This window comes from Nerophis lumbriciformis, linkage group LG10 (assembly GCF_033978685.3).
Source record: "Nerophis lumbriciformis linkage group LG10, RoL_Nlum_v2.1, whole genome shotgun sequence".
NCBI lineage: Eukaryota > Metazoa > Chordata > Actinopteri > Syngnathiformes > Syngnathidae > Nerophis > Nerophis lumbriciformis.
Genome location: NC_084557.2, coordinates 2,933,665 through 2,947,950, shown reverse-complemented (window position 1 = coordinate 2,947,950; position 14,286 = coordinate 2,933,665). Strand labels below are relative to the sequence as shown.

Genomic DNA, 14,286 nt, shown 5'->3' with positions numbered 1-14,286 from the left:
TTCATCTGGCCAGGATCTTCAGCTCTCGCTGGATCGGTTCGCAGCCGAGTGTGAAGCGACTGGGATGAGAATCAGCACCTCCAAGTCCGAGTCCATGGTTCTCGCCCGGAAAAGGGTGGAATGCCATCTTCGGGTTGGGGAGGAGACCCTGCCCCAAGTGGAGGAGTTCAAGTACCTCGGAGTCTTGTTCACGAGTGAGGGAAGAGTGGATCGTGAGATCGACAGGCGGATCGGTGCGGCATCTTCAGTAATGCGGACGCTGTATCGATCCGTTGTGGTGAAGATGGAGCTGAGCCGGAAGGCAAAGCTCTCAATTTACCGGTCGATCTACGTTCCCATCCTCACCTATGGTCATGAGCTTTGGGTTATGACCGAAAGGACAAGATCACGGGTACAAGCGGCCGAAATGAGTTTCCTCCGCCGGGTGGCGGGGCTCTCCCTTAGAGATAGGGTGAGAAGCTCTGCCATCCGGGGGGAGCTCAAAGTAAAGCCGCTGCTCCTCCACATCGAGAGGAGCCAGATGAGGTGGTTCGGGCATCTGGTCAGGATGCCACCCGATCGCCTCCCTCGGGAGGTGTTTAGGGCACGTCCGACCGGTAGGAGGCCACGGGGAAGACCCAGGACACGCTGGGAAGACTATGTCTCCCGGCTGGCCTGGGAACGCCTCGGGATCCCCTGGGAGGAGCTGGACGAAGTGGCTGGGGAGAGGACTTCCCTGCTTAGGCTGCTGCCCCCGCGACCCGACCTCGGATAAGCGGAAGAAGATGGATGGATGGATGGATTGATGAAAATGTGAACACATTTTTTAAATTAGGGATGCTTCAATCAACATTTTTGTCCTCCAGTCCTCGATCCGATTTCCAGCCCCGATCCGATATTTTGATAATAGACTGAAAATGGTTTATAGCAAATAAGTACAGGAAATACATTTTAAAAACGCTACATCATTACATTAAATCAGATGATGTATTAAATGTATGCCCTCATAGTGTTCCTGTATCCCATACTTGCCAACCTTGAGACCTCCGATTTCGGCAGGTGGGGGGTTGGGGGCGGGGCGTGGTTGGGGGCGTGGTTAAGAGGGGAGGAGTATATTGACAGCTAGAATTCACCAAGTCAAGTATTTCATATATACAGGTAAAAGCCAGTAAATTAGAATATTTTGAAAAACTTGATTTATTTCAGTAATTGCATTCAAAAGGTGTAACTTGTACATTATATTTATTCATTGCACACAGACTGATGCATTCAAATGTTTATTTCATTTAATTTTGATGATTTGAAGTGGCAACAAATGGAAATCTAAAATTCCGTGTGTCACAAAATTAGAATATTACTTAAGGCTAATACAAAAAAGGGATTTTTAGAAATGTTGGCCAACTGAAAAGTATGAAAATGAAAAATATGAGCATGTACAATACTCAATACTTGGTTGGAGCTCCTTTTGCCTCAATTACTGCGTTAATGCGGCGTGGCATGGAGTCGATGAGTTTCTGGCACTGCTCAGGTGTTATGAGAGCCCAGGTTGCTCTGATAGTGGCCTTCAACTCTTCTGCGTTTTTGGGTCTGGCATTCTGCATCTTCCTTTTCACAATACCCCACAGATTTTCTATGGGGCTAAGGTCAGGGGAGTTGGCGGGCCAATTTAGAACAGAAATACCATGGTCCGTAAACCAGGCACGGGTAGATTTTGCGCTGTGTGCAGGCGCCAAGTCCTGTTGGAACTTGAAATCTCCATCTCCATAGAGCAGGTCAGCAGCAGGAAGCATGAAGTGCTCTAAAACTTGCTGGTAGACGGCTGCGTTGACCCTGGATCTCAGGAAACAGAGTGGACCGACACCAGCAGATGACATGGCACCCCAAACCATCACTGATGGTGGAAACTTTACACTAGACTTCAGGCAACGTGGATCCTGTGCCTCTCCTGTCTTCCTCCAGACTCTGGGACCTCGATTTCCAAAGGAAATGCAAAATTTGCATGGTTGGGTGATGGTTTGGGGTGCCATGTCATCTGCTGGTGTCGGTCCACTCTGTTTCCTGAGATCCAGGGTCAACGCAGCCGTCTACCAGCAAGTTTTAGAGCACTTCATGCTTCCTGCTGCTGACCTGCTCTATGGAGATGGAGATTTCAAGTTCCAACAGGACTTGGCGCCTGCACACAGCACAAAATCTACCCGTGCCTGGTTTACGGACCATGGTATTTCTGTTCTAAATTGGCCCGCCAACTCCCCTGACCTTAGCCCCATAGAAAATCTGTGGGGTATTGTGAAAAGGAAGATGCAGAATGCCAGACCCAAAAACGCAGAAGAGTTGAAGGCCACTATCAGAGCAACCTGGGCTCTCATAACACCTGAGCAGTGCCAGAAACTCATCGACTCCATGCCACGCCGCATTAACGCAGTAATTGAGGCAAAAGGAGCTCCAACCAAGTATTGAGTATTGTACATGCTCATATTTTTCATTTTCATACTTTTCAGTTGGCCAACATTTCTAAAAATCCCTTTTTTGTATTAGCCTTAAGTAATATTCTAATTTTGTGACACACGGAATTTTGGATTTTCATTTGTTGCCACTTCAAATCATCAAAATTAAATGAAATAAACATTTGAATGCATCAGTCTGTGTGCAATGAATAAATATAATGTACAAGTTACACCTTTTGAATGCAATTACTGAAATAAATCAAGTTTTTCAAAATATTCTAATTTACTGGCTTTTACCTGTATATATGTATATATATATATATACATCCTGAAAATATGCAAACAAAACAGTGTTTGGATAATTGATACTTCAAACTTGCATAAATAAATATTAAGGAATATAACATAACTTGGCTTCTGAGAGCTTCAAAATGTAATGAATAAAATGCTAAAGTTGTTGATCACCCCTATTTTAGTGTCCCTTCACTGGCTCCCTGTGCGTTATCGAATACATTTTAAATTCCTTTTATTTGTTTTTAAATGTCTAAACAACCTCGCGCCAACCTATCTCTCCGACCTCCTTCAGCCTTACTGCCCCACCCGATCCTTAAGATCAGCCGATCAGCTGCTGTTGACGGTCCCTGACACAAGGCTGAAGCTTGGAGGTGACAGAGCTTTCGCCGTTGCTGCTCCCAAGCTCTGGAACGACCTACCCCTGAGTGTTAGACAAGCCTCTTCTCTTCCTGTTTTTAAATCTCTCTTAAAAACATACTTTTATTCCATGGCTTTTAACACTGAGTGATATCCATCCTGCAATGGCGCCCCATAATACACCTGCTGTGAACCTGTTTTTATGTTTTTATTTATTCTATTTTTAAAAATTTTTTTTTTATCGTGTTCTGTTTGTGTTGTGTTGTGTTTGCTCGGTACTCGTTTTATCTTTTAACCTGTTCATTGTACAGCACTTTGGCTACCCCTGTGGTAAATTTTAAATGTGCTTTATAAATAAAGTTGATTTGATTTGATTTGATTTGATAAACAAGCAATTATTTTAATAATTAAATATGGTCATTTTAAATAAATTATTATGATAATTTAAAATTAATTATTTCAAATATGTTTATTTTAATGTATAATTCTATGGCTGGATGTAATAAGGAGTCGGAAAAAATAAAAAAATAAAAATACAATTAATTTGGATGTTTTTAGCAAAATATAGTACAAATTTTATTTATTTTTTTTAATTAAATTTAATTTAGAATTTAGATACTGATACTATACTAGGTATTGATAGTATCGACATCTGGATCAATCACGCCTACTTTACGGTTAGCTTCTTGGGTCGTCCTGCTCACTGTGTGTGTGTCTGTGTGTGTGTGTGTGTGTGTGTAGCATGCTTCGCTATTCATTTTCCTCAATGTCCTCCAGTGATAATACTACACAAACTACACAACAATGGAGTATAAACACAAACTACACAACAATAGAGCGTAGACACTAACTACACAACAAGCGGTAGAAAAATGGATGGATGATTGATTGATTGAAGAAAGCGCCCCCTCAGGTGAGAAGGGGGTACTGCCTCTGTGAGCTACTCTTGATATTTCAGTGTGTGTAAAGTGGTGAAAAGTCATACTTGCCAACCCTCCCGGATTTTCCGGGAGACTCCCGAAATTCAGCGCCTCTCCCGAAAACCTCCCGGGACAAATTTTCTCCCGAAAATCTCCCGAAATTCAGGCGGAGCTGGAAGCCACGCCCCCTCCAGCTCCATGCGGACCTGAGTGACGTCAGGTGCGCAACACCACGTAAATCGTTGGCCAACCAAAAAGTAACCCCAGTACGCTATAGCCAACATTCACCAGGAGATGGCAACAGACAAACATAGATCACTCTATTACATTCCTCCCCTTTTAGAAATGTTAGAAAAGTTACTCAAAATAAATAAACAACCCAACCAAAAAATGCAGCAGCTCGATTAAAAAACTGTACTTAAGCCACGTTCTTTTCTTTTTTTTTTAGTACTGAACTCTTAACCCTCATTCGTAAAAAAAATAACATGCTTATTATACAAACAGTATTTGTACACCTTTAACACAGATTTTTATACTGTCTTCAGAGATTCAGTTTTTTTGGTGGTACTCGAAACCTTTCTGGGTACCTGCGAAAGGGTGTTCAGCATGGTTAGAAAAATAGTGACAGAGAATAGAACAAGGATGGACAATTCAACCCTTAACTCAACAATGAGTAGATGAGTGTTATGTGTGTGTATATGTGTAAATAAATCAACACTGAAATTCAAGTATTTATTTTATTTATATATATATATATATATATATATATATACATATATATATACCGTATTTTCCGCACCATAAGGCGCCCTGGGTTATAAGCCGCGCCTTCAATGAACGGCATATTTCAAAACTTTGTCCACCAATAAGCCGCCCCATGTTGTAAGCCGCATCTAACTGCGCTAAAGGAATGTCAAAAAAACAGTCAGATAGGTCAGTCAAACTTTAATAATATATTAAAAACCAGCGTTCTAACAACTCTGTTCACTCCCAAAATGTACGCAAATGTGCAATCACAAACATACGTATATCAACATGGACAGAGCTGCGTGAAAAAAGCCACCCGGCCTCTTCGCGTAAACTTAAACTTACCTTAACCACTCGCTCATCTTTTCTTCATCCATCCCTTCGAGTTAGCTTTTATGATGACGCCGGCTGGAAAGGTCTCTTTTGGCAAGGTCTTCCTTTTGAATATCACCATGGGTGGAAGTTTCTGGCCATTAGCATGGCAAGCTAGAACCACAGTGAAGGATGACTTCTCATTCCCTGTGGTGCGAATATTCACCGTACGTGCTCCCGTTGTATCCACAGTGCGGTTCACAGGAATATCAGTTGCTGTGAAATAGTAATCCGTGTGCGGATGGAGAGATTGCGTCTTTTCATGAACCGGATCCCGGTCGCTTAGTAGGAGCCATTTTGTGGTCTTTACAGATGTAAACACACAAAGGAAATGAAACGTACGGGTGATATCCGCGCGCTTTTTCTTCTTCTACGCGGGCGGGTGGTTGCTTACAGTAGAAGAAGAAGCGCTTCCTGTTCTATGGGGGCGGGTGCTTACCTTGGCGGTTGCTTGCGTAGAAGAAGAAGCGCTTCCTGTTCTACCGGGAAAAAAGATGGCGGCTGTTTACCGAAGTTGCGAGACCGAAACTTTATGAAAATGAATCTTAATATTTATCCATATATAAAGCGCACCGGGTTATAAGGCGCACTGTCAGCCTTTGAGAAAATTTGTGGTTTTTAGGTGCGCCTTATAGTGCGGAAAATACGGTATATATATATATATATATATATATATATATATATATATATATGTATAGCTAGAATTCAATGAAATTCTAGCTATACATTGAATTCTAGCCCCCCACCTCCCGAAATCGGAGGTCTCAAGGTTGGCAAGTATGTGAAAAGTCCTTTGCTGTTCTTTAGTTATCATACTTAGGTGGATAAACATCTGCTGAAGTCGATTGGACTGACGTCAATCCTTTTATGTCTCCGTTCCGAGGAGTTTGATGCCATAGTCAGGATTTTTCCAGACTTATTATGATGGTGACATTAGTAGGAAGGTCAAAACCATGACAGTACATGGCTTTTTTCAGCCTGGGGTTGAAAGATGGCCAAGTGTGATGTTTATCAAAGTTTATCAAAATATAACTATAGATGTCAACATTGTGTACGTGCTGAAAGATTCATTTATGATTGTTTATCAAAATATAACTATAGATGTCAACATTGTGTATGTGCTGAAAGATTAATTTATGATTGTTTATTAACATATAACTATATATGTCAACATTGTGTACGTGCTGAAAGATTCATTTATGATTGTTTATTAACATATAACTATAGATGTCAACATTGTGTACGTGCTGAAAGATTCATTTATGATTGTTTATCAAAATATGACTATAGATGTCAACATTGTGTACGTGCTGAAAGATTCATTTATGATTGTTTATCAAAATATAACTATGGATGTCAACATTGTGTATGTGCTGAAAGATTCATGTATGATTGTTTATTAACATATAAATATAGAAGTCAGCATTGTGTATGTGCTGAAAGATTCATTTATGATTGTTTATCAAAATATAACTATAGATGTCAACATTGTGTGTGTGCTGAAAGATTCATTTATGATTGTTTATTAACATATAACTATATAAGTCAACATTGTGTATGTGCCGAAAGATTCATTTATGATTGTTCATCAAAATATAACTATAGATGTCAACATTGTGTATGTGCTGAAAGATTCATTTATGATTGTTTATCAAAATATAACTATAGATGTCAACATTGTGTATGTGCTGAAAGATTCATGTATGATTGTTTATTAACATATACATATAGAAGTCAGCATTGTGTATGTGCTGAAAGATTCATTTATGATTGTTTATCAAAATATAACTATAGATGTCAACATTGTGTGTGTGCTGAAACATTCATTTATGATTGTTTATTAACATATAACTATATAAGTCAACATTGTGTATGTGCCGAAAGATTCATTTATGATTGTTCATCAAAATATAACTATAGATGTCAACATTGTGTACGTGCTGAAAGATTCATTTATGATTGTTTATCAAAATATAACTATAGATGTCAACATTGTGTATGTGCTGAAAGATTAATTTAAGATTGTTTATTAACATATAACTATAGAAGTCAACATTGTGTACGTGCTGAAAGATTCATTTATGATTGTTTATTAACATATAACTATAGAAGTCAACATTGTGTACGTGCTGAAAGATTCATTTATGATTGTTTTATCAAAATATAACTATAGATGTCAACATTGTGTATGTGCTGAAAGATTCATTTATGATTGTTTATTAACATATAACTATAGATGTCAACATTGTGTATGTACCGACAGATTCATGTATGATTGTTTATCAAAATATAACTATAGATGTCAACATTGTGTATGTGCTGAAAGATTCATTTATGATTGTTTATTAACATATAACTATAGATGTCAACATTGTGTATGTGCCGACAGATTCATGTATGATTGTTTATCAAAATATAACTATAGATGTCAACATTGTGTATGTGCTGAAAGATTCATTTATGATTGTTTTTTAACATATAACTATAGAAGTCAACAGTGTGTATGTGCTGAAAGATTAATTTATGATTGTTTAATAACATCTATCTATAGAAGTCAACATTGTGTACGTGCTGAAAGATTCATTTATGATTGTTTATCAAAATATAACTATAGATGTCAACATTGTGTATGTGCTGAAAGATTCATTTATGATTGTTTATCAAAATATAACTATAGATGTCAACATTGTGTATGTGCTGAAAGATTCATGTATGATTGTTTATTAACATATAACTATAAATGTCAACATTGTGTACGTGCTGAAAGATTAATTTATGATTGTTTATCAACATATAACTATAGATGTCAACATTGTGTACGTGCTGAAAGATTCATTTATGATTGTTTATTAACATATAACTATAGATGTCAACATTGTGTATGTGCCGACAGATTCATGTATGATTGTTTATCAAAATATAACTATAGATGTCAACATTGTGTATGTGCTGAAAGATTCATTTATGATTGTTTTTTAACATATAACTATAGAAGTCAACAGTGTGTATGTGCTGAAAGATTAATTTATGATTGTTTAATAACATCTATCTATAGAAGTCAACATTGTGTACGTGCTGAAAGATTCATTTATGATTGTTTATCAAAATATAACTATAGATGTCAACATTGTGTATGTGCTGAAAGATTCATTTATGATTGTTTATCAAAATATAACTATAGATGTCAACATTGTGTATGTGCTGAAAGATTCATGTATGATTGTTTATTAACATATAACTATAAATGTCAACATTGTGTACGTGCTGAAAGATTAATTTATGATTGTTTATCAACATATAACTATAGATGTCAACATTGTGTATGTGCTGAAAGATTCATGTATGATTGTTTATCAAAATATAACTATAGATGTCAACATTTTGTATGTGCTGAAAGATTCATTTATGACTGTTTATTAACATATAACTATAGATTTCAACATTGTGTACGTGCTGAAAGATTCATTTAGGATTGTTTATCAAAATATAACTATAGATGTCAACATTGTGTACGTGCTGAAAGATTAATTTATGATTGTTTATCAACATATAACTATAGATGTCAACATTGTGTATGTGCTGAAAGATTCATTTATGATTGTTTATCAAAATATAACTATAGATGTCAACATTGTGTATGTGCTGAAAGATTAATGTATGATTGTTTATCAAAATATAACTATAGATGTCAACATTGTGTATGTGCTGAAAGATTAATTTATGATTGTTTATTAACATATAACTATACATGTCAACATTGTGTACGTGCTGAAAGATTCATTTATGATTGTTTATTAACATATAACTATAGATGTCAACATTGTGTACGTGCTGAAAGATTCATTTATGATTGTTTATCAAAATATAACTATAGATGTCAACATTGTGTATGTGCTGAAAGATTCATTTATGATTGTTTGTTAACATATAACTATAGAAGTCAACATTGTGTATGTGCTGAAAGATTCATTTATGATTGTTTATCAACATATAACTATAGATGTCAACATTGTGTATGTGCTGAAAGATTCATTTATGATTGTTTATCAACATATAACTATAGATGTCAACATTGTGTACGTGCTGAAAGATTAATTTATGATTGTTTATTAACATATAACTATAGATGTCAACATTGTGTATGTGCTGAAAGATTCATTTATGATTGTTTATCAAAATATAACTATAGATGTCAACATTGTGTATGTGCTGAAAGATTCATGTATGATTGTTTATTAACATATAACTATAAATGTCAACATTGTGTACGTGCTGAAAGATTAATTTATGATTGTTTATTAACATATAACTATAAATGTCAACATTGTGTACGTGCTGAAAGATTCATTTATGATTGTTTATTAACATACAACTATAGAAGTCAACATTTTGTATGTGCTGAAAGATTCATTTATGATTGTTTATCAAAATATAACTATAGATGTCAACATTGTGTATGTGCTGAAATATTCATTTATGATTGTTTATTAACATATAACTATAGAAGTCAACATTGTGTATGTGCTGAAAGATTCATTTATGATTGTTTATCAACATATAACTATAGATGTCAACATTGTGTATGTGCTGAAAGATTCATTTATGATTGTTTATCAAAATATAACTATAGATGTCAACATTGTGTATGTGCTGAAAGATTCATGTATGATTGTTTATTAACATATAACTATAGAAGTCAACATTGTGTATGTGCTGAAAGATTAATTTATGATTGTTTATCAAAATATAACTATAGATGTCAACATTGTGTATGTGCTGAAAGATTCATTTATGATTGTTTATCAAAATATAACTATAGATGTCAACATTGTGTATGTGCTGAAAGATTCATTTATGATTGTTTATTAACATGTAACTATAGAAGTCAACATTGTGTACGTGCTGAAAGATTCATTTATGATTGTTTATCAAAATATAACTATAGATGTCAACATTGTGTATGTGCTGAAAGATTAATTTATGATTGTTTATCAAAATATAACTATAGATGTCAACATTGTGTATGTGCTGAAAGATTCATTTATGATTGTTTATCAAAATATGACTATAGATGTCAACATTGTGTATGTGCTGAAAGATTAATTTATGATTGTTTATTAACATATAACTATAGAAGTTAACATTGTGTACGTGCTGAAATATTCATTTATGATTGTTTATTAACATATAACTATAGAAGTCAACATTGTGTACGTGCTGAAAGATTCATTTATGATTGTTTTATCAAAATATAACTATAGATGTCAACATTGTGTACGTGCTGATTCATTTATGATTGTTTGTTAACATATAACTATATAAGTCAACGTTGTGTATGTGCTGAAAGATTAATTTATGATTGTTTATTAACATATAACTATAGAAGTCAACATTGTGTACGTGCTGAAAGATTCATTTATGATTGTTTATTAACATATAACTATAGAAGTCAACATTGTGTACGTGCTGAAAGATTCATTTATGATTGTTTATTAACATATAACTATAGAAGTCAACATTGTGTACGTGCTGAAAGATTCATTTATGATTGTTTATTAACATATAACTATAGATGTCAACATTGTGTATGTGCCGACAGATTCATGTATGATTGTTTATCAAAATATAACTATAGATGTCAACATTGTGTACGTGCTGAAAGATTCATTTATGATTGTTTTTTAACATATAACTATAGAAGTCAACAGTGTGTATGTGCTGAAAGATTAATTTATGATTGTTTAATAACATCTATCTATAGAAGTCAACATTGTGTACGTGCTGAAAGATTCATTTATGATTGTTTATCAAAATATAACTATAGATGTCAACATTGTGTATGTGCTGAAAGATTCATTTATGATTGTTTATCAAAATATAACTATAGATGTCAACATTGTGTATGTGCTGAAAGATTCATGTATGATTGTTTATTAACATATAACTATAAATGTCAACATTGTGTACGTGCTGAAAGATTAATTTATGATTGTTTATTAACATATAACTATAGAAGTCAACATTGTGTACGTGCTGAAAGATTCATTTATGATTGTTTATTAACATATAACTATAGAAGTCAACATTGTGTACGTGCTGAAAGATTCATTTATGATTGTTTTATCAAAATATAACTATAGATGTCAACATTGTGTACGTGCTGATTCATTTATGATTGTTTGTTAACATATAACTATATAAGTCAACATTGTGTATGTGCTGAAAGATTCATTTATGATTGTTTATCAAAATATAACTGTAGATATCAACATTGTGTACGTGCTGAAAGTTTCATTTATGATTGTTTATCAAAATATAACTATAGATTTTGAAGTATTTAACGAACTCTTTTTGAACTATTTTATGGAACTCTTTTTGAACTATTTAACGACCTCTTCTTTTGAACTGTTCGGTAACCAAAGGCAACGCTGTTTACGACCCACTTCCCTCTGGAAGCAGCTGTGGTCAGGTGGGGGGAGAAAGTCAAATAAAGAAGGAGGCATACAATCTTTTGGGAGAGCGTGCTGAGACACTGTAAGAGGCTCCAGGTCGACGGCGACTCTCCTCAATATATTGAGTCCAAATTGAATTCTGTCTCTGTTTGATTCTTTGCCTCTTGTCTTGTTAAATACATGTCATCAGTGTTTGAACCTGACAAACATCATCAGGATGTCTTACTATGCTGAACTTGTCTTGTTTTCCCTGCATGCAGATTGAAGGAGAAGAGGTGGCAACCAGAGGAGTCACAGTCCCAACTTTCCGGTAAGTTTTTGGTTTTTTTGTTTCCATCTGCAACGTCATTATTTGCCAGAAGAGACTGGCCTTCCGGAAGCGAGCGTTCCCTGAACGGCGTGTCCCCCGCCCACAAGCATGCCATCACACAAATGTCAGTCTGTGCTGGCAAAGGTCTCCTCCTGTCTGATCCAAACAACTTCCTCCACCATGCTGCTGATGTATTCATACAGTATGAACACACACTGAAAACACTTTCTTCCAAATAAGAAAGATCCGATCTTTCATTACTGGCAGTGCTTTGGCTTTTTCTGTCCAACATTGGCGTACGATCGCCATGGTAACACACCCCCTGCGACTGTGCGCCAGGATGCTTACCAAGTCAGCACTTTGAGTCTAAATTGGGCACAATGTGGACTCGTGATGGGTGAAGCTGGCATGATACCTGAGAGTTAAGGACCAATACTGACATGATACCATTGATACTCATGTAATACTATATGTATAAGGGCTTGTGATGAGGGATACAGATATGATAACAGTCTTGAATAATACTGATCACTTTATACAAGTTTGATAAGATGGGTGATACTGATTAGATAAGAATACATGGTAACACTTTAGTATGGGGAACAAATTCACCATTAATTAGTTGCTTATTAATATGAAAATTAGTAACATATTGGCTCTTAATTAGTCATTAATAAGTACTTATTAATGCCTTATTCTGCATGGCCTTATTATACAACCAGTAAGCCATTAACGAAGAGTTTTCCCTCAATAACCTCAGAATTATTGCTTATTAGTAACCCAACCCCTAACCCTAACCCTAACCCTAACCCCTAACCCTAACCCTTATATGTTCCCCTAGTGTCCAAATAACTGTAAATTAATTTAATAGGCAACTAATTAATGGTGAATATGTTCCCCATACTAAAGTGTTACCGAATACAGAAATACTATTAGTAATTTCTGATAAAACAATGATATCAGATAGTTGAGGACCATTAATGAACCACAGGGGTAAGATATCAGTGCCGAGGATGCTTACCAAGTCAGCACTTTGAGTCTAAATTGGGCACAATGTGGACTCGTGATGGGTGAAGCTGGCATGATACCTGAGAGTTAAGGACCAATACTGACATGATACCATTGATACTCATGCAGTACTATATGTATAAGGGCTTGTGATGAGGGATACAGATATGATAACAGTCTTGAATAATACTGATCACTTTATACAAGTTTGATAAGATGGGTGATACTGATTAGATAAGAATACAGGGTAACACTTTAGTATGGGGAACACATATTCACCATTAATTAGTTGCTTATTAACATGAAAATTAGTAACATATTGGCTCTTAATTAGTCATTATTAACTACTTATTAATGCCTTATTCTGCATGGCCTTATTATACAACCAATAAGCCATTAACGAAGAGTTTTCCCTCAATAACCTCAGAATTATTGCTTATTAGTAACCCAACCCCTAACCCTAACCCTAACCTTATCCCCTAACCCTAACCCTTATATGTTCCCCTAGTGTCCAAGTAACTGTCAATTAATTTAATAGGCAACTAATTAATGGTGAATATTTCCCCCATACTAAAGTGTTACCGAATACAGAAATACTATTAGTAATTTCTGATAAAACAATGATATCAGATAGTTGCGGACCATTAATGAACCACAGGGGTAAGATATCAGTGCAGAGCAAAACTGGTATGGTCAGTACAGTGATGGGCAATACTGTCACTATATGATACCAGACAGATACGGACTAGTGATAGGTGTTATGCCTATATCGGTGATAAACAAAACTGCTATGATATCTGTAATTTGCAATGCTCATATGATACCAGATAGATAAGGACTATGTGGCCAGTAATACGGACAATATGTGAGGTGATACCAGCAGTTAGCAATTCTGATGTGATATCAGATGGATAATGGCCATTGACGGTCGACACAGATGCACTGTAAGACCAGTGATTGGCAATACTGACATGATAGCATTGATACTCATGTAATACTATATGTATAAGGGCTTGTGATGAGGGATACAGATATGATAACAGTCTTGAATAATACTGATCACTTTATATAAGTTTGATAAGATGGGTGATACTGATTAGATAAGAATACAGGGTAACACTTTAGTATGGGGAACATAATCACCATTAATTAGTTGCTTATTAATATGAAAATTAGTAACATATTGGCTCTTAATTAGTCATTATTAACTACTTATTAATGCCTTAGTCTGCATGGCCTTATTATACAACCAGTAAGCCATTAACGAAGAGTTTTCCCTCAATAACCTCAGAATTATTGCTTATTAGTAACCCAACCCCTAACCCTAACCCTAACCCTAACCCCTAACCCTAACCCTTATATGTTCCCCTAGTGTCCAAATAACTGTAAATTAATTTAATAGG

The 14,286-nt window shown here is 35.5% G+C and overlaps 1 protein-coding gene across 3 annotated transcripts in view; it reads left to right on the top strand.

Annotated features, from left to right (window-relative positions):
• The window catches only part of LOC133612751 (neuronal cell adhesion molecule-like), a 274,321-nt gene that overhangs the window by 14,040 nt on the left and 245,995 nt on the right, over window positions 1–14,286 (top strand). For all 3 annotated transcript variants that reach the window (XM_061970426.2, XM_061970425.2, XM_061970423.2), the window contains exon 2: window positions 11,826–11,875. The gene's annotated coding sequence lies outside the window, so the exon portion shown is untranslated. The remainder of the gene's footprint in view (window positions 1–11,825; window positions 11,876–14,286) is intronic.